Raw genomic sequence first — 25,531 nt, forward strand, 5'->3', positions numbered from 1 at the left:
CCCTTCGAACGAAAACTCTTTCTGGAAGCTGCAGAGGGGGCAGAAATAAAAACTGAATAGCTCAGTCAGAACAGGTTATGTTTCAGTAAGGAGAAATTAGCAATCTGATTATACTCTGGTGGCATCCCAAGAGACTGAAAAACAACTTCTATCTCAAGGCCATCAGACTGTTAAAACAGCCGTCACTAACACAGAGGCTGCAACCTACATACAGACTTGAAATCATTGGCCACTTTAATAAATTGATCACTAGTCACTTTAATAATATTTACATATCTTGCATTACTCATGTGTATATACTGTATTTTATACCATCTATTGCATCTTGCCTATGCCGCTCTGTCATTGCTCATCCATATATTTATATGTACACTACCGTTCAAAAGTTCGGGGTCACTTAGAAATGTCCTTGTTTTTGAAAGAAAAGCACATTTTGTCTATTAAAATTATATCAAATTGATCAGAAACACAGTGTAGACATTGTTAATGTTGTAAATGACTTGTAGCTGGAAACAGATTTTTTTTTTTACAGAATATCTACATAGGCATACAGAAGCCCATCATCAGCAACCATCACTCCTGTGTTCCAATGGCACATTGTGTTAGCTAAACCAAGTTTAGCATTTTAAAAGGCTAATTGATCATCAGAAAACATTTTGCAATTACATTAGCACAGCTGAGAACTTGTGCTAATTAAAGAAGCAATAAAACTAGACTAGTCTAGTTGAGACTAGTTGAGTATCTGGAGCATCAGCATTTGTGGGTTCGATTGCAGGCTCAAAATGGCCAGAAACAAAGAATTTTCTTCTGAAACTCGTCAGCCTATGCTTGTTCTGAGACAAAGGCTATTCCATGCAAGAAATTGCCAAGAAACTGAAGACCTCGTACAACGCTGTGTACTACTCCCTTTACAAGTACATTAGAGTGTCTAGTTTGAGAAACAGATGCCTCAAATGTCCTCAACTGGCAGCTTCATTAAATAGTACACACAAAACACCAGTCTCAACGTCAACAGTGAAGAGGCGACTCCGGGATGCTGGCCTTCTAGGTAGAGTTGCACAGAAAAAGACATCTCAGACTGGCCAATAAAAAGAAAAGATTAAGATGGGCAAAAAGAACACACACTGGACAGAGGAACATCCCGGGGTCGCCTCTTCACTGTTGACGTCGAGACTGGTGTTTGCTGGTACTATTTAATGAAGCTGCCAGTTGAGGACTTGTGAGGCATCTGTTTCTCAAACTAGACACTAATGTACTTGTCCTCCTGCTCAGTTGTGCACCGGGGCCTCCCACTTCTGTTTCCAGCTACAATAGTCCTTTACAACATTAACAATGTCTATACTGTATTTCTGATCAATTTGATGTTATTTTAAAAATGGACTAAATAAAATGTGCTTTTCTTTAAAAATCAAGGACATTTCAAGTGACCCCAAACATTTGAACTGGAGTGTAATTATTCTTAGTTGTGGAATTATTAGATATTGCTGCATGGTCAGAACTTGAAGCACAAGCATTTCGCTACACCTGCGATAACATCTGCTAACCATGTGTATGCGACCAATAAAATTTGATTTGAAATGGCACCCTATTCCCTATATATTGCACGACCCAAAAGTGTTGATATTACCGGTGCACTATATAGGGAATAGTGTGTCATTTTGGATGCACCCTGAAAAGGAATGGACTAAAAGGGGAACCATTCACTGGGTTAGAAAAAGGCGATCTGGATTCTCAGTGGGGCTGGGAATTGCCAGGAACCTCACAGTACTTCGGTGCAGATATGATAGGTATAGTGATTCTAAAATGTATTACGCTTCGATACTGCGATTTCATTTTGATTTGATGTTCCAAACATAATTGCTCAATATAGTTAGGTTTTCATCCAATTGGCGACAGATTCATGCAAATATTCAAGTCTACATAGGAAAAAAAGATGCGCATTTTCCCAGAGGTGTGCTGCTACCAAACTGGCTATTTTAGCTGTTAAAATGCTGTGCATGGCGTAGTGCACATTAGAGCACTTTGACACTTTGTTTTTTTAAATTTGGTACATGAAAACTGAAGTTTGTGTTGCCATTGCATTTTCAACTCTATGGAGGGTTGTCACAAAAACTGTTGCGATAAATAGCCAACAGTTTGCTGATAACGTGGCTAGGGTAGGTTATATGACGAGATATGGAACAAGCTAGCTTTATTATTATTAGTGTGTTTTTTTACAATTGGCAGCCAAGCACCAATCATGTCACCAGCATCATTCAAATGATGGCCTAGCCTCGATATTTATTATTTATTTGCACGAAGTTCATCACCATGTACATAACCACCATAAAAGTTAAGAAGTTCATCACTTATTCAATCTGCCTATAAACTACGCATGTTCCTCCAATTCGTGGAAGTAGGCTACAACGTCATCGTCTAAATCGAAGTTCACTGTGACATGGTTTTCTATCCATATTTGTGCATTAAATAGTTTCCACCGCAATTGTCGCACAATCTATTTCACAGAGCAAAAAAAGGCAACATTGTTTAGTGCATTTTATTTCTTCAATATTAGGACGTTTTACTGGCAGAAATATGCTTTCCATAAGGACTGTCGTGACTTTAATGCATCAGGTCATTCATCCGCATTAAATGGCTGGATGGAAACCTGATTAATATGTCTGCTGCAGAGAGACGAGATCATTAGAAAATGAGTTCTAATCATTAAATGGAAATAAATATACTGAAAACATGTTGCCTCACCATTTAAAAAGACTGAGAACGATCTATAGGTCTAGGATGAAAAATACCGGAGGTTTGACACAGTTACAGGTTTGTAGCGGGAACAGGCGACTAACGCTAGCTAGCAAAAAAAGTCAATCTATATAATAAGATTTCCAATATGCAACAAGCGATTCTCCCCCCCCAGAGGTTATAAGGGGATTCAAATGGAAAAATGTTTATCATCTTTGGAAGTGAGATTATTTAGATTCTTAAACATGTTTCAAAACAGCGACCAGTGAATCCTGGTCCAAGTTGCTCATACTATCAACTAAAATGAGAAATTCTTTATCAAAACTTTGTGCATTCATTTTCATTATTATACTGAACAAAAATACACGCAACATGTTGGTCCCATGTTTCATGAGCTGAAATAAAATATCACAAATGTTCCATATGCACCAAAATCTTATTTCGCTCATATTTTGTGCACAAATTTGTTTACATCCCTGTTAGTGAGCATTTCTCCTTTGCCAAGATAATTCATCCACCTGACAGGTGTGGCATAAGAAGCTGATTAAACAGGTGCATCTTGTGCTGGGGACAATAATTGCCCCTCTAAAATGTGCAGTTTTGTCACACAACGCCACAGATATCAAGTTGAGGGAGTGCGCAATTTGGCATGCTGACTACAGAAATGTTCACTAGAGCTGTTGCCAGATAATGTAATGTTAATTTCTCTACCATAAGTTGCCTCCAACGTCATTTTAGACAATTTGACAGTACGTCCAAACGGTCTAACAACGTGTAATCATGCCAGCCCAGGACCTCCACATCCGGCTTGTTCACCTGTGGGATCGTCAGAACAGCCACACGGACAGTTGATGCACAAGCGAAAAATTTCAAAACAGTCAAACCATCTCAGGGAAGCTCATCTGTGGGCTCATCATCGTCACCAGGGTCTTGACCTGAATGCAGTGGGAAAATGTCACCTTCGATGGCCACTGGCAAGCAGGAGAAGTATGGGGTCGTGCGGGCGAGTGGTTTGCTGATGTCAACATTGTGAACAGATTGCCACATGGTGGGGTTATGGTATGGGCAGGCATAAGCTACAGACAACAAACAGTTGCATTTTATCATCTATGGCAATATAATGCACACAGATACTGTTACGAGATGCCGAGGGCCCATTGTCGTGCAATTTGCCTGCCGCCATCACCTAATGTTTCAGCATGATAATGCTACAGCTGGAATTGTCCCAGTTTTTTCCATGGCCTGTGTGATCCCCAGATGGCGTGTTCCAGTTTCCGCCAATATCCAGCAACTTAGCACAGCCATTGAAGAGGAGTGGGACAACATTCCACAGGCCACATTCAATAGCCTGGTCAACTCTACGCGAAGGAGAGGTACCATGCTGCATGAGGCAAATGTTGGTCACACCAGATGCCGACTGGTTATCTGATCCACACGCTGTCTTTTTTTGTGTTAAAGGTATCTGTAACCAACAGATGCGTAGCTGTATTCCCAGTCAGGTGAAATCCGTAGAGTCGGGCCTAATTAACTTAATTCAATTGACCAATTTTCTTATATGTAACTCAGTAAAATATGTATATTTGTGTTCAGTGTAGAATAATCACATCAAGGTCGTAGAATCTGTTGGTCTATTCACAGACTCAAATCTACAATATGTCACACTAAGAGCTGTTAGCAAAGCATTACAGTGGGAAAAGAACATTCTTGAAAAATATCCTGAGGGCTGTTTGTAATGGAGTGGGTTGGACATCTGCACCACAAACCAGTTCTGGTATGAAATATACCACTAGAGTATGAGGGAAGGGGCCGCTGGGATCTAGCTTATTACAGGGCTAAGGACACACCCATTCTTAAGTAATTAATAATTTGAGTAAATTATGACAAATACCTTATTTGGGGGTAGCCTACAATTGATCATTCCTTAACTATGATTTCAAATGGACAACTAAATCACCCTCTTATACATAGAATGAGTAGACTTTCAGAACAGTAAACGTACTGTACTCTTACTGTAAACTTATAGAACTGTAAACACACTAATCATACTGTAAACATATAGAACTATAAACATATAATGTACTCATACTGTAAACGTATAGAACTGGATGGATGCTGGGACGCATGTATGCAGAGCTGTGGAGTCATGAATGTTGGAGGGTGGAGTACTTGACACCAAGCCAAAAACGTTGACAACGCAATCACACTAATGCTGCAGTGGCGTTCACACTAGAGTGACCTTATCCTTCACTTTCTCACTTTGTTTGGACACTGTCCCAACAGGCCTGCTGCTGCAGTGTAACACACACACACACACACACACACGAGAGAGAGAAGAGACTAATAGAAGTGCAATGGTACCATACACAGAACAGATACAGTTCACAAATACTGATGTCATCTGTGAACAAAAAAAACAATTTACCCGAGAGCCGTCTTCTGTAGAAGTCTTGCGTTTCCAAGTTTGATGGGGCTCTCACTCCCAAGTCCTACAGAAGGAGAGAAAACACAATTTAGACTACTAGACCATGCCAAGAGTTCTTCATCAGTTGCGTGAGAGAAGAGTTGACCGGCAATTTTGAATGACCAAACTAATTGCAGAGTTTTTAAATGAACAAAAACACAGTGGAAGGCAGAGTGTCTGAGAGGCTCTTAAAAAGGTCATCCAACAACATCTCTGAGGACGACTCGGCATGAAGCACATTAATCAAAGTAGACTTTCCGCACCACTGGGGATATAAATTAATAGTGAATCAATTGGAAAACAAAAGCCTTTATTGAATCATGTTGAACAATAAAATATGTGCAGCCTTAAGGTCGTAACAGCGAGAACAATGTAACGGAATGTGTCTAAAATGACCCTCTATAGTGCACTACTTGGTACCATTTGGAGGGAAGAATGGTGTTTATTTGAAGAAACCAGGTGACAGTTTACAGGCACCACTGTAAATTGCACTATGGCTCCATCTAAAGTGGCTTGTAGCTATGGAGGTCACAGCTCAAGGCAATAGCGGATTGATTGCATTTCATTGAGATGGATGGACGCTTTAAAGTCTGATCACACGTCAAGGTTGTCTGTGTGCATGTAGTGTGTGTGTCTGCGCAAGTGTGTGGCAGTGCCAGTGAGGCCTACCAATTCTACCCAGTAGAAGCCGCTCTCAGAGAGGCAGAATACAGAGGAGCTATATAAGCAACTCTAAAAAATTAAAAACATGGTGACTAACCCTCACTCACAGGTGACCGATGAGCCTTTTCTAACTTGTCATCACAACACATTATGCTCCGCTACCAGCGACGCGAAGACCGTTGTCAAACTCTGCCCTACTAAAAACACACAACCCTCAAGAGTTCCTATGATGACAGCAGCAGCCTTGAATATGTCCAACACAATCTTGGGTATAGAAAAACAAAAAAAAGTGGAAACTGTTTAATGTCAATGTTGCGGTAGCATGGCCATCAAGACCGGTCTTGAATTTTCTTTGACATAAAACAGTGACCGTTAATGCCCATCTCCAGTCTATTAGCAGGCTGATTATAAAACAGTGACCGTTAATGCCCATCTCCAGTCTATTAGCAGGCTGATCATAAAACAGTGACCGTTAATGCCCATCTCCAGTCTATTAGCAGGCTGATTATAAAACAGTGACCGTTAATGCCCATCTCCAGTCTATTAGCATGCTGATTATAAAACAGTGACCGTTAATACCCATCTCCAGTCTATTAGCAGGCTGATCATAAAACAGTGACCGTTAATGCCCATCTCCAGTCTATTAGCAGGCTGATTATAAAACAGTGACCGTTAATGCCCATCTCCAGTCTATTAGCAGGCTGATCATAAAACAGTGACCGTTAATGCCCATCTCCAGTCTATTAGCAGGCTGATTATAAAACAGTGACCGTTAATGCACATCTCCAGTCTATTAGCAGGCTGATCATAAAACAGTGACCGTTAATGCCCATCTCCAGTCTATTAGCAGGCTGATCATAAAACAGTGACCGTTAATGCCCATCTCCAGTCTATTAGCAGGCTGATTATAAAACAGTGACCGTTAATGCCCATCTCCAGTCTATTAGCAGGCTGATTATAAAACAGTGACCGTTAATGCCCATCTCCAGTCTATTAGCAGGCTGATTATAAAACAGTGACCGTTAATGCCCATCTCCAGTCTATTAGCAGGCTGATTATAAAACAGTGACCGTTAATGCCCATCTCCAGTCTATTAGCAGGCTGATTATAAAACAGTGACCGTTAATGCCCATCTCCAGTCTATTAGCAGGCTGATTATAAAACAGTGACCGTTAATGCCCATCTCCAGTCTATTAGCAGGCTGATTATATAACAGGTAGCTATTGTGAAGTAAACGGCACACCATCCTCAGGAAAAAAAAACAACCCTTATTACAGCAAAGTAAAAGCCTAATACAAAAGTGGGTGCTGGATGTTACCGTGCCCTTCTAAAGAATGCTCAATGCTTTGTAGAGTTCTCGACCTCAGTGTGGTTGGTTATAGGGCAGTGGGGTCCTGTTCACTTGGTTCAACGCTGTGGAAAGTCGCCGATAGAAAACGCCACGAATAGACCTGACATGGTTCATTAACATGTCAGAGAGACATGTTTGTTTTACTTAACATATCTCGATCTGAGCGTTCCCACAACACTGTGCCCTGGGTCATATTCACTGGGTGAATCTGGAGGTGAAAGAAGCGCACGTGTTTAGACGAGGTGCTGGCTAGCGGAGTAGAACACACGAAAAAAAAAGGAGAGCCTCGCACTCATGTTGTGCAGACTAAATAATTGAATAATAACCAACGTTTCGACAGACAAGCGGTCTTCATCGGGGTTTATCAACGTTATTAGGTTATTCAATTATTGCATCTGCACTCCTAGAGTGTGCGGCTCTCCTTTTCTTTTTCACATTCACTGGGTACCAAATGGAAGAACACTGACATACACTACCTGAACAATAAGAAATACTTGTTTTGTTTCCGTTGCACAAGGTTTTGCTTTATTGTGCCCTAATGAATATGACCCTACTGACCGCGGACTAGGGCTGGACTGACTGACTCACTCACTCTGTGGGACAGAGAGAGAACACATGTGTTTCCACTTTGCCTGCCTGCCCCCACCCCTAACCCCCCGAAACCACCCGCCATTCCAGATCTGTTAGTCCATATTAAGGATATTTGGATGATGTTTAAAATCCCCCCGCTTTGGGAAAACATCATTTGAGAAGGGAGGAGAAAGAAGAGTCCCTACGCCTAGATGTGTTTTGGTACGAGACTAGTATTATTTCAGCTGGGGAGTATCCGGTAAACACATACTAGCTCACCCTCCTTATATCGTAGCCGACAGGTCATTTTACCAGCTGATAAAGTGACAGGGATAGAGTGATATCAGAGAAGGAAAACAACAATGTATGTAGGTACATCTCCACTAATCGTGTCTCTCAATGTAGACAAGAGAATTAAAATGGACTAATATAGATATTTGTCCTTACTGCCTACCACAGTTAGCCTGGTTTTCTGGTGTTCGTGCTGAACAGCCAACTCCTGCGGTCATTGACAAAGCTTGATAACGACCATAGGAATGGGCAAGATGGCACAAACAGATCGGGGATTAGCCTTTATAACCCGGTATCCCTGTAGTGCAAAACAACACGTAGCTGTTGAGGGCAGAGTGCTAAAGGTGCTGGATGAGTCAACACGTTGAGCCCTACAGGGGGGTGGGAATGGAGAACCATCAGATCAGAAGCAGTAGAACCCTTACTGAAAGAAAGGAGGGAGGGAGCTTCCTGCGTTACACGTTCACACGCAGGCATAAAACCACGACAACGATCACAGATGTCCCAAACCCTTTGGCGTTAAAAGAAGGCGAAAAACATTCTTCACACCGTCACACATGTAGACTGAGCTATTAAAAAGCATGTGTCAAACACAAGGCCCGCGGGCTGAATCCATGACACATTTCTATCCGTCCCGCACAACGATTTGGGTTCGTCAAGTCATTCTTGGCCCGCTTCCATACCGCCGACGATACACTGCACTACAAGTCACAGTAAGCACGGCCAACATTGCCACACACACTCCTCCTCCCAGACCCATCCAGTGCGCTGTATCATGTCATCACTAACGGCATCTTCTACCCGGACCGAACGTTTAAAACGTGTTGTAAGCGAAACGTCCATGCAAAGTTTGGGTTCCAATGGGTCATTGCTGTAACCTACAGAAAATGTCATCTTGGTTGTCAATAAGGTAGAAGATAAAGGATTCATGCGTGGGTATAAATTACTACTAAAAGACAATAGAACACACAAGCGAGTATAAATAAGTCAACAGCGGAGTCATCTACTTTATGAAGTTACAGCCTGATGCGTATGTGTCGGGGAATTCAACATCATTTGCACTGCTTTCGTTACCAGGTAAATTGACAGAGCACTTATAGCAACACACTAGGGAATAGTCACAGGGGACAGGGGATGAATGAGCCAATAGGAAGCTGGGGATGATTAGGTGGCCATGACGGGTATGAGAACCAGATTAGGAATGTAGTCAGGACGCCGGGGTTAACACCCCTACTCTTACGATAAGTGCCATGGGATCTTTAGTGACCATAGAGAGAGTCAGGAAACCCGTTTAACATCCCATTTGAAAGACAGCACCCTACAACAGGGCAATGTCCCGAATCACTGACCTTAGGCATTGGGATACATTATTTTTAATAGAGGAAAGAGTGCCTCCTACTGGCCCGACAACACAGCTTCCAGCAGCATCTGGTCTCCCATCCAGAGCTGGTTAGCTTCAGAGGCAAGTCAGCAGCGGGATGCAGGGTGGTATGCTACTTTCATGTGTCCCATTTACAGCGCACAGCAGAGGGATAGTGTTCAGGCACATGCCACACAGTCCTAGCTAGGCTACTAAAATGTTGCAGTCTGGCTTCAGTTTCTTAAGCTTGACAATGACTAACAAAAAACAAAACCCACAAAAATAATTTAAAATAAAACAAATATAGGCCTATTACAGCAACATTAGAGCAGTAGCCTGGGCTGACTACTCAACTAGGCCTCAGACATTTTGAGTGCACCATACAACAATGCTGCAGTCAACCACACTGGTGATCCATGCAATGCAAAGAAAAAAGGTTACAATGTAGCTATTTTTTTGTTATTTACAGTTATGAAAACACCTTTTGATTAGGGTGTACAAATTATTTATCTTGTTTTAAGATGTTAAAATGCTATATAGAGCATCCTATGTACATAAGTGGACATTATAAAAAGGCCATCTTTTTTTTCCCTCTAATAAAAACCGCCAGTTTGGGACGGTTGTATATAAGTGTTTTGTAAAAACAAACATAGGGAATGTATGGCCCACAAATATGTGGTATTTTTTCCAATATAGCCAGCGTGCCGATTGAGTTTGATACCCCTGTCGTAAAGTGAAACATTTGGATCAAGTGATGTCATTCATCAATGAAGGGGTCTAATCCTGGATGTTCTAGCAGTGGTTGATTTCATGATAAACACACTGCATGTCGCTATGAGGGCGAAATGACCGTTTACTGTTCTGAGCAAGTTCTTTCTCCTTGTCATTTACAGACTTAATTCTACAGGTTCTATACACAAAGTACTAATACTTGGAGAAGGCAATACAACCACATGGGGCTGATCAATTAAGTGTGTGCAGAAATGACCATTCAAGAGCATATGTCCCTGTTTAGAGGGGATTACCCTGAGCAGAGCAGCCCCGAACTAGAGAGAGCCCAAAAAGAAATGTCACGAAAACGACAACAGGATCACTTACATCACAACTCTTACTACCCCCATCTTCTACCACACACACACACACACTGACCTCCCCCAGCATCAGAGATAAAGGGAAGGGTTTAGTTTAGATTTATAAATACTAGGAGGGGTAGCTAAATCAGGTGAGACAGAGCCAATCAAAGCCTTAAACCCCTTAGCCTACGGTAGTTCCTAATACTGTATGCCAATTATAGACAACCAATCAAGACAATGAATGGCTAACCAAGCCTAGTCTCATTTCATTAGCAAGACCATTGCACTTGTATTATTAGTTTTTAAATTGAACCTTTATTTGCCATGGTGGACTCGTTAGCAGTGCGCTAGTAGTCAAATGCTGAACAAATGACTGATGGCTAAGTATTGGTCTGGACACTGCTGTGTGTCAAATGTATGCTAATAACACACATCAACCCCCCAACCCACCAGACCACAGTTGTGTCCCAAATGCACTACTTTTGACCATAGGCCAAAAGTGCACTATGCAGGGAATGGGTTGCCATTTGGGATACGGGATCGCCTACTGGGTTGTAATGGCTGGGAACCAATGGTGTTGGGGCACCAGGAACACCTGTTGTGAATTCTCAGCCAGTTAACCAAGCGGAACCACCACTCAACACCCAGTTCCACTCTCTGGACGCATTACTGAGAGTGGGAATTGTGTACAATTGTGAGAATGAGAAACATAGGCCACACACACGCACTCAGAGTTCTTGTCACACAGTCTGACGAACACACTCAGGCATGTGCAACTAACTACACACAGGAAAACATAATATCTCAGACATAACTGTCCAAATAAACTGGAGACAGAAAGTAGAGCCCAGAAATAACTCTCCCTCCTCCTGCAGTCAGAGAGAGTCCCTTATCGACTGTTACGTCCTTGGAGGCTACAGCTGCAGACAGCGCAAGGACAACTGGAAACAGGGACAGTTAAGAGACCATTTTGCCTCACTTTCCTCAGGCTCCAGCCCCAGACCCATCCTCAGTCCCAGACCCAAAGCCCCCCCTCCTCAGTCCCAGACCCAAAGCCCCCCCTCCTCAGCACCAGCTCCATCTTACCTTGTCTGCAGAACTTGACATGGCTCAGGTAGTTTGAGATCCACGGGTTTGCGTTCCGATACATTCTTGCAAGACCAGGTAGGTACAGAGGACCGATAGAAGAAGAGAGGGATAGAGAAAGAGAGCTGGAAAGAGAGAAGTGCTGAAGTCCGACCCACAGGCAGGCAACTGACTGCAAGGTGATGCAGAGAAACAAAAAAACGCAGTCAGTCGGTGCCCCGGGACGAGCTGCCCTCAGCACAGAGAGAGAGAGGCAGAAGGAGAAGGGAGTGAGTCAGGTAGTGTTAGAGAAAGAAGGGCAGGGAGAGAAAGAGTAGAGTGGGGGAGCTGATCCCCGATCAGCAGTAGTAGTGCGTGGTAGGGGCTGCAGTGCAGCGTTGGTTCTCTGTTGCAGTCAGAGTGGAGCAGTCTCTTGACAGCTCCCCTCTAGTCTCCTTCAGCAGTAACGCTAATAGCAAACTGGCTAACAGCTAATACTAAACAGACATCCTCCAGTACAGCCTAACTCAAGCTGCTCAGTGCCTGCTAATCTGATTACAGGCAAGAAATTAGCTAGGCCCCATGGCTCACAGATTGGACCCGAGAGGCTGGGTGTCCCTCTATCTCCTGCAGACAGACTCAGAAAGGTATATACTGTAGAGTGGAAGTACTGAGAATGTGCTGCTGTGTTCTCTTGGCCCAGTGACAAGGCAGCAGTGGGACGCTACAGAGCAAGGGGAGGGTGAGAGAGAGAGATGAGAAGACAAAATTACAGTCTCAGCTAGATGATAAATTCCACTCATCTCTCAGTGGTGACAAAACGAAGGAGGAGAGAGAGAGAGAGAGAAAAGGGAAGGGAGACAGAGGGATGGAGAGGCTAAGGGAGAGACGGAAGGTGAGAGGCAGAGAGAATGTGAAATAGACGATTATGGAGCTCCAGTCATGGGATTGTCCATCTGACTAACCGTATCATTATGGTAAAAACTATGGCCGTCCATCCCTTGAGAATACAAAAGAGCAGTAGTGTGTGATCACAGAAAATGAATGAGATAGTGTAGTCAGAGGGATAGAGAAGATTCAAGTTCAGACCTGCAGATTTACACTAAGGGTACACACACAGGGAGAGACAGAGAATTACTTTGATTCCTCAGCCAATAACTAATGTCACCAACCCAACACTGTAGTAGCAGTGTCCAAACACATCCTACTTGAACCCAGGTGTGACGTCAGATCAGTTTATTAGAGGTGGCAGGTTTGGACTCTTCTCTCTCCCTCCGTGATGAGCTCATCTCGTCTGGGCACACCAACACACTTACAGCTAAGTAACACGGCAGGTGAGACAGCTATACATTTGTCTGTAGTCTACTATACACTAATAAACACCAAACCCACCTACCTTAGAGACCCAACCTGGGAATTTATTTTTAGATAATGATCAGTTTTATTCCAATATGTAGATTGAAATACAAAGCATTGAAACCAATTAGTTGTGGAAATACTTAGAGAAACATGTCTCCTACACCCAATACAACAACAAGCATTTTCTTGAACGGGTGAAACATTTTAGCTCTCTACTGTCCCTAGTGGCAGCAGGACACCCTGCAAGCTCAGCCACAGGACAACTGTAACCACCGCAGACCCATACTCACTCTTAACATTCATCCCCATATAGATAGAGGAGGAGGACTGGACTCTGTCACTGGAGGAATGCAGTGTTGAGTCTGGAGAGAAGCCTGGGAAGAAGCCGACATTGTGCTCTGCTCTGATGTTCATGCCTCTCCTGCTGGGTCCAGACCTGGGTTCTAATGTTATGGTTTACTTTCCAAAACTTTTAGCATTTGATTGAGACTGTCTGGAGTGCCAGATGGGATTGCACTTTAGGTACTATACCATTGGTCCCATTCCATCAGGTATTTGCAATCAAGCGCAGCGGAATAAATTCAAATAAAAAAAAACAACACTTTTTGAACACAGGTGTGGTTGGGGTCACCACAGAGGGGCTTGGTGGGGCTAACAGCCTAACAGAACACCAAAGCCTTTTGGTCCCCCTTGACCACAGAAATCTATCACCATCTGATGCATACCAGACCTGCAGTACTATTACATCAGTCATTAAACTATGACGACCCTACGGTGCCAGAGGATCGGCAGGCAAACCAACGCAGGCTCTGCTGTAACACCTGTACTGTAACTGTAGCTCGGGGGTATTCAACCGGGGGTCTGTGGAGGGAGTGCAAGGGATCCACGGAAATATAAAAAGTGGAAATATACCAGTCAAACGTTGACACGCCTACTCATTCAAGAATAATAGTGAAGACAAAACTATGAAATAACACATATGGAATCATGTAGAGACCCCCCCCCCCCAAAAGTGCTAAACAAATCTAAATATATCTGAGATTCTTCAAAGTAGCCACCCTTTGCCTTGATAGCTTTGTACACGCTTGGCATTCTCTCAACCAGCTTCACCTGGAATGCTTTTCCAACAGTCTTGGAGGAGTTCCCACATATGTTGAACACTTGTTGGTTGCTTTTCCTTCTCTCGGCAGTCCAACTCATCCCAGTCCAACTCAATTGGGTTGAGGTCGGGTGATTGTGGAGGCCAGGTCATCTGATGCAGCACTCCATCACTCTCCTTCTTGGTCAAATAGCCTTTACACAGCCTGGAGGTGTGTTTTGGGTCATGGTCCTTTTGAAAAACAAATGATAGTGGGACTAAACCCAAACCAGATGGGATGGCGTATCACTGCAGAATGCTGTGGTAGCCATGGTGGTTATGTGTGCCTTGAATTTAAATCAATCACAGACAGCATCACCAGCAAAGCACCCCCACACCTCCATCCTTCACGGTGGGAACACAACATGAAAAGATCGTCCGTGCACCTACTCAGCGTCTCACAAAGACAATTCGGTTGGAACCAAAAATCTATCTATTTTTTTAAACGTTATGAATATCGCTAGCAACAGAACAAACATGTTGAATTACATACAAATATTTTTTCTACTGTCAGTAATGTCAACTTTATTCCTCAACTCCTAATATTGAGCCAATGGTCGCGGTCCCCTGCTCAGACGTGGCACACAACCATTGGTTGATGCATGCAACGTCATCGACTGTGCCTTTCAGGAACCAGATTGCTATAACGTATGCTGCTAGCTGATACATAAAATACCTATCCATGCGTTGTAAAATCTGGCGTGTGTCAGCAATGCCTGGGCAGAGGAATGCGGCCATAGGCTTTAAAAAAAGGCAGCCGCGTGTGACGCTGGTAAGCTTGGACTGAATGAATTTACCAACCTTTATTTAGTTATTAGCATCAAGGTGTTCCAAGTTAAATTTTTATCTAATAGAAGAGGAAGTCTAAACTTTAACGTAGCCTAAGGGTGACAGGTACCCTAGTGGCTAGAGTGTTGGGCCACTAACCAAAAGGTCGCTAGTTCGAATAAGGGTAAAAATCTGTCAATGTCCCCTTGAGCAAGGCACTTAAACCTAATTTGCTCGAGGGAGACGCTATACTACTATGGCATTTCACTGCCCCTATCCAGTGTTTTCAACAATAAAACATCTTTATATTTCAATATTATAATGTGTGGAGGGCAAAATATTAATAATCTACAAAAATATATTGATTTTAAAATGATTACTTCTCCTTGCCATTCACCTGACGACAAGATGTGATGGGGGGTCTCTGGGTCGCCGGTTTGCCTGGGAGTGGGTCCCTGGGCTAGAAGGTTGAAGGCCCCTGCTGTACTAGCTCTATGATTACAAATGTAGTTTGGAATCAGAGGCAGTCAACTAGCCCATTCCCAGATCTGTGTGCTGTTTAGTCACAACATGACAACAAATGAGCATAGGAATTGGCAAGACTGTACAAAACAGACCAAGCTAACACTTATCAGTATTTATGCAAACACGCAGAAGTATCTGGTAACCAGTCCTGTTGTCCAATGGAGAGGCACTAACTTGTAATTACACGCCTGGCTGCTGATATGAGGACAGTCAAACATTGTCGCTCCGTACTAGACAGGATTACACTCAAAAAGGTGACCCAATCTGGCAACTGCATCCCAAAACAAATCTTCAAGGTAAACAACCAGAGATGAATGTTATAACCTTTTCAGACATATGGAATGTGGTGCCTTGAAAGCGTCTCGGCTATGGCATGTTTGTTTGCCTGAAGCGTACACAAAGGCTTTTTAAATGCCAAAACGAAACCATCTCTGGATATAGTTTCAAAGTGCCACTGAATGGGCATTTTGTCTAAAGGAATGCCGCTTTTGAAGCGGGACCATCGTCGCTAAGCAACCAGAACTGTCAATCAAATAATCTCAAATGACCTGTGCATAACCACTCTTTAATAAAAAATTGTTGTTGTCAGGGAAACAATAAACATTCTATGCCAAAGCAGAATTCTACTGTCTGAAAAATGTAGACGCGTATGATGCTGCACATATTTTGTTGTTGTTGTCTGAAAGGTCATGTAATTTTGATCTTTGTTAGTACAGTTACTGATAAGGAGACGAGAAGGAGGAAGACTTTGTTTAGTATTACAAACACCAGCAATTTGACAAATTTTGAATTTGATCAGTACCCAAAAGCCAGCTCTGAGGCAATCCAAGCAAATCACTTTTTTTTGATGTTGAACAAAAACAGACCAATGATGAGACCTCTCATCGTAACAGCAGCATGTCCACACCTCCCCACCAATTATACACAACACAGATGCCTGGGTGTCAGATTAATTCAACATAAGAATTGAATTACTGTATACAAACACTTAGACATCCAGTGACAGCAATGGCACTTTAAATGACCCCAGCGTCTCTCCTCAAGCCCGTTGATAGTGTGTGTATGCGTGCGTGACGTGGAGAAGGAAAGCAGGAAACGTTAGCAGGTTTGTCTCATAATCTGGGCCCAGAACTCAACCTCTCATCCCAGGCCTCCCCCTCAGAAATAAAGCCCAGATTTACAGTTTCTCCCACAGGAAATGCTGTATATCCCTCTCTTCTGGCAAATTAACGATGGAGGGGTCCAGCACGTTTGGCCATGTTGTCTCTACAGACACATAGCAGTGCTCAGCCCAGAGTCCATCACTCAAACAGAACCAGAAACTAATACAGAAGGTAGGCATAACATGAAGAGGTAAATAGTGTTCCCCTTCAATTTAGCTGCCACTGCAAAAAATTTCATTTTTTTTCTGCCAAGACTGCTTTTAAAGGGATAGCGCAACATAATTATCCCACTTTCCGTTTTCACGGATTCCATTTTATAGTTCCCTGCATGCAATTTGAAGGAAGTTGCTAACTAGCGTTAGCGCAATTGCTAACTAGGATTACCATGCTAGCGGTTCTTGTAGACTTTGCCTACCTTCAAGTTCATTCCAACTGCACACAGAGAAATAAAAATAGTAACCGTGAGTTGATCGGACTCTGGGTAAGAAAAAGGGCTCGATTGCCAAAAGTTGTGCACTTCACACAGGGGATAGGGTGCCATTAGGGAGAGTCCACATGGGGAAGTATTTGGGAGTGCTACATTTCCTCAGACACTTGTAGAAGGATCAATGGTCTAAATTTACTGTTCCAGTTCGCTGTCATAACAGTCATTGGTCCTTGGACAGTCAGAGAACTGCACAAGGTCAGACACATTCACTTCAAAACATGCACGCACTCTGACACACTGGAAGATAGGTTGGCCTTGTTTGTAGCCAGCTCACTCAGTTCAATCTACCCTAATAAGGTGAGGTGTTAGCTGAGTGGCTGGGCAGCAGAGGTCACTGACTGGGTATTTACCGTCACAGTTCACTGGCTGGTACCCAGGCCTGGTCTGGACTTACCCAGACCATCTCTATTGGGACCAAGGCCAGTAATACCCAAGAACAATGTGTATTAGTCCAAAAGACCAGACCATGGCAATGTCCAAGGCAGTACACACAAACTTCCAACTTTCCAAACAGATCCTGGCCTCAGCTTACTGTACACAAGCCTTTTCTCAGATACAACTGCCACAAATAGAAGGACCAAGATAACTCCGTCCAACTCCATCCATAAACTCCATCCGTGAACACTAGCTAGCTATGCCCTGTTGCCCCACCCCTTGACAGACTTACCCAAGATAACCCAGATAAAAGCTTCCCTAAGAAGTGGCTCTCGATGGCTCAAGGTTGAATGCTCTTTAGAGATCCGTAACAATGTGGGCCGACTACCCCCAGTGTTGGTCAACAGCATGCAGCTCGAGAGTTGAAACCCGTCATGAGATTGGAATTTACTGTAGACCTTGAGGAATAGTTCCACAGAAGAGAGAAAAATGTGGAACGCAACCACCTGCACACTTCACCAAACCCATTTTTAAATTATTATTTTTACGCCTTTTTTCCTCACCAGTTTCGATCTCGTCTCGTCGCTGAAATTCCCCAACAGGCTCGGAAGGTGAAGGTTGAGTCATGCGTCCTTCAAAATGACCCGCCAAACCACGCTCTTAACACCCGCCCGCTTAGCCCGGAAGCCAACCACACCAACAAACCTGGGTCTGTACTGACGCCTCTAGCATTGCGCCGCAGTGCCTTAGACCACTGCGCCACTCGGGAGGCCCCGACCGATCCCATTTGCCAAAGCATTCCTGGTGTTCTTCCCATTCCATTCCCACCCGGCAATCTTCCCAGGAACTGTCATCCCATTTTTGTTTAGTGTATGGGAAAAGCTGGGACTAGGACAGATGGCGATTTTGGAACCCTTTATTTAGTATCTTTCATTTTTCAGCCACTGGTCAGCCAGAATCAAGGCCATAACAGTCAAAAGGTCAGCCAGCAGGTAGGGGGGTTGTGCCATTGGAAGACAAATGAACTGAAACACCAGAAGATTCTGCTGGCCAAGACCGAGAAGCTGTACCTATTCCCAGAGAAATGACTGTGGAAACTCAATACACAAAAGGTTTTAGGGTAGATGCCAGAATAGTACAGTAATATACCAGAAAGTCGGCATATTTCATATCCCCATGAACCTTTGGCCGGTTACTTTGACACTATTTGCTCAGCTCTCTTCAGATGGCGTTAAATAACCATTAAAAAAACAAGGGAAGGGCCATACTAATTCAATGGGATGTAGGGCACAATAAGTTAGACCAATTTCAATGGAGAGCTCAAATGAAGCGTAGACATGTTACAAATTCCAGTCCTCCTGTCCCTGTCTGTTCCTAGACCTTTCTCCCCTCGTTTGTTTCTCAAATGAATTCCCCCTTTAAAAGCCCTGTGCAGCTGGTGAAACTTTGATTTACAAAATAAATAAAAATAGAATCACACAGTACATTCCAAAATGATTCTAAACAGTGCAGCCAGAACCCAAATCAACACATATCTGGTAAGGGTCTGTTCCATTTATAAGCAGCAGAGCTGACAGTCCTGATGTTAATGTTAGAACTGGAATAAGTGCTACCAGACAGGAGGCTAAACCCCAGGGGATCCTGGATACAGAGATAGATCACGCACACTGGAAGGCACTTCCTCGGAGCTCTGCTCTCTCCCTCCACACCTGTAGGAAAATGTATCCTAGCTTGCCGAGACTGTCCAATCTCCCTCTCTGTGTGTGGTGACTATCGGAGTCAGTTGTCTGTGCTATGGCTTACATTCCATTTAAATCCGTCTATGACAATTGTGCGCGCGCATGTGTGCCACAGCTGTTTATAGATCCCTCTATACATCATCGCTGCTGTCTACAAGAATACAGTATGACCGCTTACCTCAGCTATTCTACACAGCGCAATGTTGACACTTCTGCTATTCTACGCAACCGTACAGTGCAAATGTCACCAATATGTTTCAAATCATAACATACTCACATTGATATCTTAGATTACAACCAGCTCAGTGTAACAAGCACATTTGAAACGTGTTCTACCCTCTCGTGACATGTAAGTCACAAGCAAAGGACTTTGCTGATAACTGAGGAAAATTGTGCTTACTATGCCCGTGACGCGTTTGTCCCACCTAGCGGTCTTAAGATGAATGCACTAAATCGCTCTGAATAAGAGTGTCTTCTGAATTAATTAATGTAAATGTAGGTCAGAAAGTGTATAAATAAGGTACTGGTAATTAGGTTTCATGCTATGGGAGGCTATAAGTACAAAATTGATTAGAATAAATTATATACATACATATATACAAATATATACAGTTGAAGTTGGAAGTTTACATTTAAACTCACAATTCCTGATATTTAATCCTGGTTAAAAAAATCCCTGTTTTAGGTCAGTTAAGATCACCACTTTATTTTAAGATTGTTATATGTCAGAATAATAGTAGAGATAATGATTTATTTGTATCATCACATTCCCAGTGGGTCAGAAGTTTACATACGCTCAATTAGTATTAGGTAGCATTGCCTTTAAATTGTTGAACTTGGGTCAAACGTTTCAGGTAGCCTTCCACAAGCTTCCCACAATAATCTGGGTGAATTTTGGCCCATTCCTCCTGACAGAGCTGGTGTAACAGAGAATTACTTATTTCAGCTTTTATTTCTTTCATCACATCCCCAGTGGGTCAGAAGTTTACATACTATTTGAGTGTATTTGGTAGCATTGCCTCATGAAGCTGGTTGAGAGAATGCCAAGGGTGTGCAAAGCTGTCATCAAGGCAAAGGGTGGCTACTTTGAAGAATCTCAAATTTGTTCAACACTTTTTGGTTACTACATGATTCCATAGGTGTTATTTCATAGTTTATGTCTTCACTATTATTCTACAATGTAGAAAATTGTAAAAATAAAAAATAAAAACCCTTGAATGAGTAGGTGTCTAAACTTTTGACTGGTACTGTATGTCTGTCTGTATGTATGTATGCACGCGCACTGAACAACAGAAAATAATGCAACATGCAACAATTTCCAAGATTTTACAGAGTTACAGTTCATATACGCAGTGGTGGAAAAAGTACTCAACTGTCATACTTGAATAAGAGTAAACATAACGTAATAGAAAATGACTCAAGTAAAAGTCACCCAGTAAAATACTACTTGGCTAAAGGTCTAAAAATATTTGTTTGTAAATATACTTAAGAATCAAAAGTATAAACCACTTCAAATTCCTTATATTAAGCAAACCAGACGGCACAATTTTCTTTTCCTTTTTTATTTATTGGCGGATAGGCATAGGCAGGGGCGGCAGGGTAGCCTAGTGGTTAGAGCGTTGGACTAGTAACCGGAAGATTGCAAGTTCAAACCCCCGTACAAATCTGTCGTTCTACCCCTGAACAGGCAGTTAACCCACTGTTCTGAGGCCATCATTGAAAATAAGAATTTGTTCTTAACTTACTTGCCTAGTTAAATAAAAGGTAATATATATAAAAAAACACTCATACACTCAGATCAGAGGCTGTAGGGATGACCAGGATGTTCTCTTGATAAGTGTGTGAATTGGACCATTTTCCTGTCAAAATGTAACAAGTACTTTTGGGTGTCAGGGAAAATGTATGGTGTAAAAAAGTCAGAAATGTGAAAATCAGTCATGCCTACTTAAACTGCATACTGTGTACTAATCGTACTACATACTACTTAGAACATATTGTATAGTAAAATCAAATGCAGTAAGCAACAAATAATATACCATGCTCATCCACATTGAGAACGCGTCACCTATTGCACAATTGCATGGATTCCTGCTACTCGTTCATTTTGGTACAGCGCGTCACCATATCAGCTGTTGTCTTCCTCAATAGTGTGCAGCGAATTGTACTAGATGAAAAGCCAAAATGAGTATAACATCCTGGCATACTCAAGATGCCTATCATTTAGTATCTAGTCATTTATTAGGCTCCCCATTTGCTGTTGCCAAGGCAGCAGCTACTCTTCCTGGGGTCCAAAACATTAAGTCATACAAATTCATTTATTTATCTGATTTTATTGCTAGCTTGAGTTACCGGAGGTGGGAGAGCATTCTATGTAGTCAAGGCACTATATAGTACTGTGTGTTTCCTAGCCTCGGTCCTGGACTTGGGGACTGTGAAGAGACCCCTGGTAGCATGTCTTGAGTGGTAATGTATGGGTGTCTGAGATGTGTGCTAGTCGTTTGAACAGACAGTTTGGTACTTTGAATATACGGCAATACCACTTAAAGACCAGTAGTGATGCAGTCAGTCAATCTCTCTACTTTGAACCAGGAGAGGTTGACATGCATGTTTTTGATGTAACCCCGCTGTACTTTTAAGGGCCATATGTGCTGCTCTGTTCTGGGCCACTATAAATTTGCCTATGTCCTTATTTGTAGCACTTGACCATATAACAGGGCAGTAATCTAGGTGTGAAAACTAGGGCCTGTGGGACTGGTTTGGTGGATTATGATGTCAAGAAAGCAGAGCTTTATTAGACAGACAGACCTCTCCCCATTTTCGCTACCGTTTAAATCAATATGTTGTTTCGACTATGTCGGTTTACAATCGAGGGTTACACCGAGCAGTTTAATCTCAATTTGCTCGATCGACACACAATTCATTACTAGATTTAGATGAGGTTTAGCAAATGTTTTGTCCCAAAACAATTGATTTTGTTTGATATATTTAAGATTAACCTATTACTAACCACCCAGTCTAAAGAACGCAAGTATTCTGACATGGCCAATGTCTTGCATGGTCAAGCCAGACAGATATGTTAAGACTCTCCTCTGGCTTTGGTCTGAGGCTTCCTCCTGCATGGCTGGCTCTGACCCACCTCTGTGTCATGGACCATCAGGCTGTTGGGATGTTGGACATGTCACTCAATAAGCTGACCCTTAACCTCAGGACGGCCATTAGAGAGCCTACACTACAGAGTCAGGTAGGCCAGGATACAATTCAATAGGGAGACAGACCCACGCTTGAACCTGAGTGAAACAGGGGAGGGCCAAGAAGAACAGATGTCCTATTGCAAAACACTTAGCTAGTGTGTGACACACTCAACACAACCCTGATCTGAACACGTGGCCTCCCCAGTCCCCAACCCATCTTAAATGACAAGACAGACCAAAACAAATGTTGTCGGTTGCAACGGTTGGACACTCTGAACTTCATTTTAGGTTTGTTTTCTAACAGTTACACGCCTAGCAGGTGATCTATTGCACATAGCAGTAGTTCTTGTTAGTCTCACATGTCCTTAAGACCAGGCGATTTGTTGTCAGTACTCTTGAACATTCTGTTCTGCTGCCAGTCTTCTCTATGGACACCCATCACTGGAGAGACCAAACAAGGCCGTCAAAACAAACCTCTTATTAATAACAGACCTATTGGGAGTGTGTGATGACAAAGATATCGCCAAGCTAAATGAAGAGAAGGTCAACAACATGAGACATGTCAAGTCGGAGTACTCTCCTGTCCACAACAGTGCGTCTACTTCCTCACTTGGCTGAGAGATGCATGGTGATAGGATTCGTTTCTGTTCCTGGCAGGGCCGAGGTAAACAAGCTCTATAATCCAGTTTACATCTATCCTCAGATTGCATGGGCACCTTTATTAAAATTGGAGAGAGATGTGACGGTCATCATGCCGGCACTCATTGCAGTGGGAGACGATTTGCAATCTTAATTGCACTAGTATAACACACAAAACATCTAGTTCTTTCTCCATCTCAGAAGGATCCATTTAAATGGACTTCTCCCAGGGTCATCACATGAAGTGATCGGAGTGCGAAGTAACAGTCTCTGCCAAGACAACAGCTACAGTATATAAGTGCTTCCAGTAAACGCCTGGAAAGATTGGATGGTCACGGAGGGTGAATTCCTGGGGCTCGGACTCTATTACAAACAGCTGATGGCAGATGCCATGGCAACAAAGTAAAAGTGGCGAAAGGCTTATTGGGGGGGGGGTCTGAACAGGGATGGGGACGGCATCAGGACTCTTTCTCACACCCAAGTCTGAAGCCACCCGGAAATTAGATCACAGTTAGCCGATTAGATAACGCTTAAACTGGGTATTTATGGAAAGGTGCTAAATAGACACTTAAGTACACAGGATACGACACACACTTAAGAGGTGTCTTGTCCAGGCCACAGGTGATATCCATCGGAGAGATGTTAAGTAAATAATGAAGCGCCCTCACCAGTGTTAAATCGGCCTCAAGATCACATTTCAACTCTGGATTTGTATACGCAAAGCCATCTTAATGTGGTACTGATCTAGGATGAGATCTATAAAATCTACATTACACAAATCAATGAATAGTCTTTTGCCACGGAAGTGCTAGTTGGCTGTACTTGCGCTAAAACTCTTGTATTTTTCATCCAATAGCTTGTTCTCAATCTTTTTAAAATAGTGAGCCAACATGTTTTCAGCAATTATTTCCACGACCGATGAGAACTAAATTTTCTCATGCGCCGTCTCTCAGCAGCAGACAAAGCATAGTGAGTAATATGTTTGGAACATCAAATCACAAAGTTACAGTATCGCAATACATACAGAATTGATACTAAGTATTGTGATGACTTTGTAGCATGAGGTCCCTGGCAATTCCCAACCCTACATTTGTTTATGTTGCCATAGTCCTATGAGCAAGCATGCGCGCGTTCCTCGTCAGGGCAGTTGTGCTCTATTTCTGTCCTGTGTATTCGGATCCTGACCGAGAGAGCAGAACAGGTGCAGGACAATGTGCAGCTGTACTGTCAGGTCATGACAGAGCTGTGTCCCAGTCCTTTACTGTCTCACACACACAGACAAACCAACTACCCAAATAGAAATTTGACCTATTCTAACGCTTTTCTCACTTCACCACATTCATCTGTGGTATAATCCATCTGAAGCAGTATACGAGCGTGGAAAGATCCACATCTCACGAGAAAGTGGATCGGACATGTCATAGGGCTGTCACCTTTTCAGAGCATTAAGAATCTTCATAAGGATTTTATAAAAACACTATACTGGTCAACAAAAGGTGGACAAAAAGTTCAGCATCAAACTGACTATGGACATTTTCTGATTTAAGCTGAAAATCTGTGCATGTCATCTACTTCTAACGTGTCTGGGAGGAAGAGTCCTGTACTGGGTTAGGATAGGTCAGTTGCTGTGCAGCTCCAAGACAAACAGGCAGGTACCAGAATGAAATTGGGAATGGGTTCCAACAAGGGCTGTTCCAATCAACCAGAGTGAGGACACGGACTGTTCCAGAATACCATTGGGTTCAGCAACACCCCATTTCACTGCAAGCTCGCCCTTCCTCATGGTCCATCAAACCAGTTCACTTCCAATAGATAGGGGTCATCCAGCCTGCGATCATATCAAATCAGACCACCTCTTCATTGAACACGTCATAATATAAAATAGCCCAGCTAGCATTCCATTCAAACCGTATAAAGACTTTTAGAAGCTAGTCAGTATTTCAATGTGGTTACTAAAAAGGGTATCTTCTCCTCACAAACCTTCCCCCAACATTTCCCCAACTCAACTCCTTACTTCAGCTTTCCTCTCAGATTAGACGTGACAGTGTAGTGCCTGGGCTGGGGTAGGTCTTCTGGGGTAGGTTTTCCTGGGCTGGGGTAGGTCTGTTGGCAGTAGTTCCTAGGTTAGGGTAGGTCTTCTGGGGGCAAGTCCATGGGGGTAGGTCTCTAGTGTGCTGGATCTTTGGGGGCCGGAGAGTTCCACAGTGGGTCTTGGGAGAAGATCAAAGCTAAGCACAGGAGGGCTAATAGGACACGACTGACATGATGCACGAGTTGCCAGCACCGTTAGAACGACGGTCACACCCCCCCCCCCCTCTCACTCCCCCTCTTGCTCCCCCTCCCCCATGTGTGGCAGTTATATCTGCAGCAGGCATGATTCAGGGAGCTGACAAATTTAGAACGGTGCTTTCCCACTCAGGCTAGATCAATCAAAACACAGAAGAGAGGATAGGACGGGGTGGGGTGGGGGGGGGGGGGGCATCTCCAACATGGTTTTAGAGAATATGGCAGTACTTCCAACCGCAGACCATGTGTAACCGCGCCAGCCCAGGACCTCCACATCCGGCTTCTTCGTCTGCG

At 43.1% G+C, this 25,531-nt stretch overlaps 1 long non-coding RNA gene across 1 annotated transcript; it reads right to left on the minus strand.

Annotated features, from left to right (window-relative positions):
- Nucleotides 1-5: 5 nt before the first annotated feature.
- Nucleotides 6-25,216, minus strand: LOC135522629 (uncharacterized). Its single transcript, XR_010452709.1, has 3 exons — nt 24,966-25,216; nt 5,156-5,219; nt 6-28 (listed from the first exon to the last, which is right to left on the minus strand). It is a non-coding gene; the product is annotated as an uncharacterized LOC135522629 (long non-coding RNA).
- Nucleotides 25,217-25,531: the final 315 nt, after the last annotated feature.

The sequence above is a fragment of the Oncorhynchus masou genome, chromosome 30 (genome assembly GCF_036934945.1).
Source record: "Oncorhynchus masou masou isolate Uvic2021 chromosome 30, UVic_Omas_1.1, whole genome shotgun sequence".
NCBI lineage: Eukaryota > Metazoa > Chordata > Actinopteri > Salmoniformes > Salmonidae > Oncorhynchus > Oncorhynchus masou.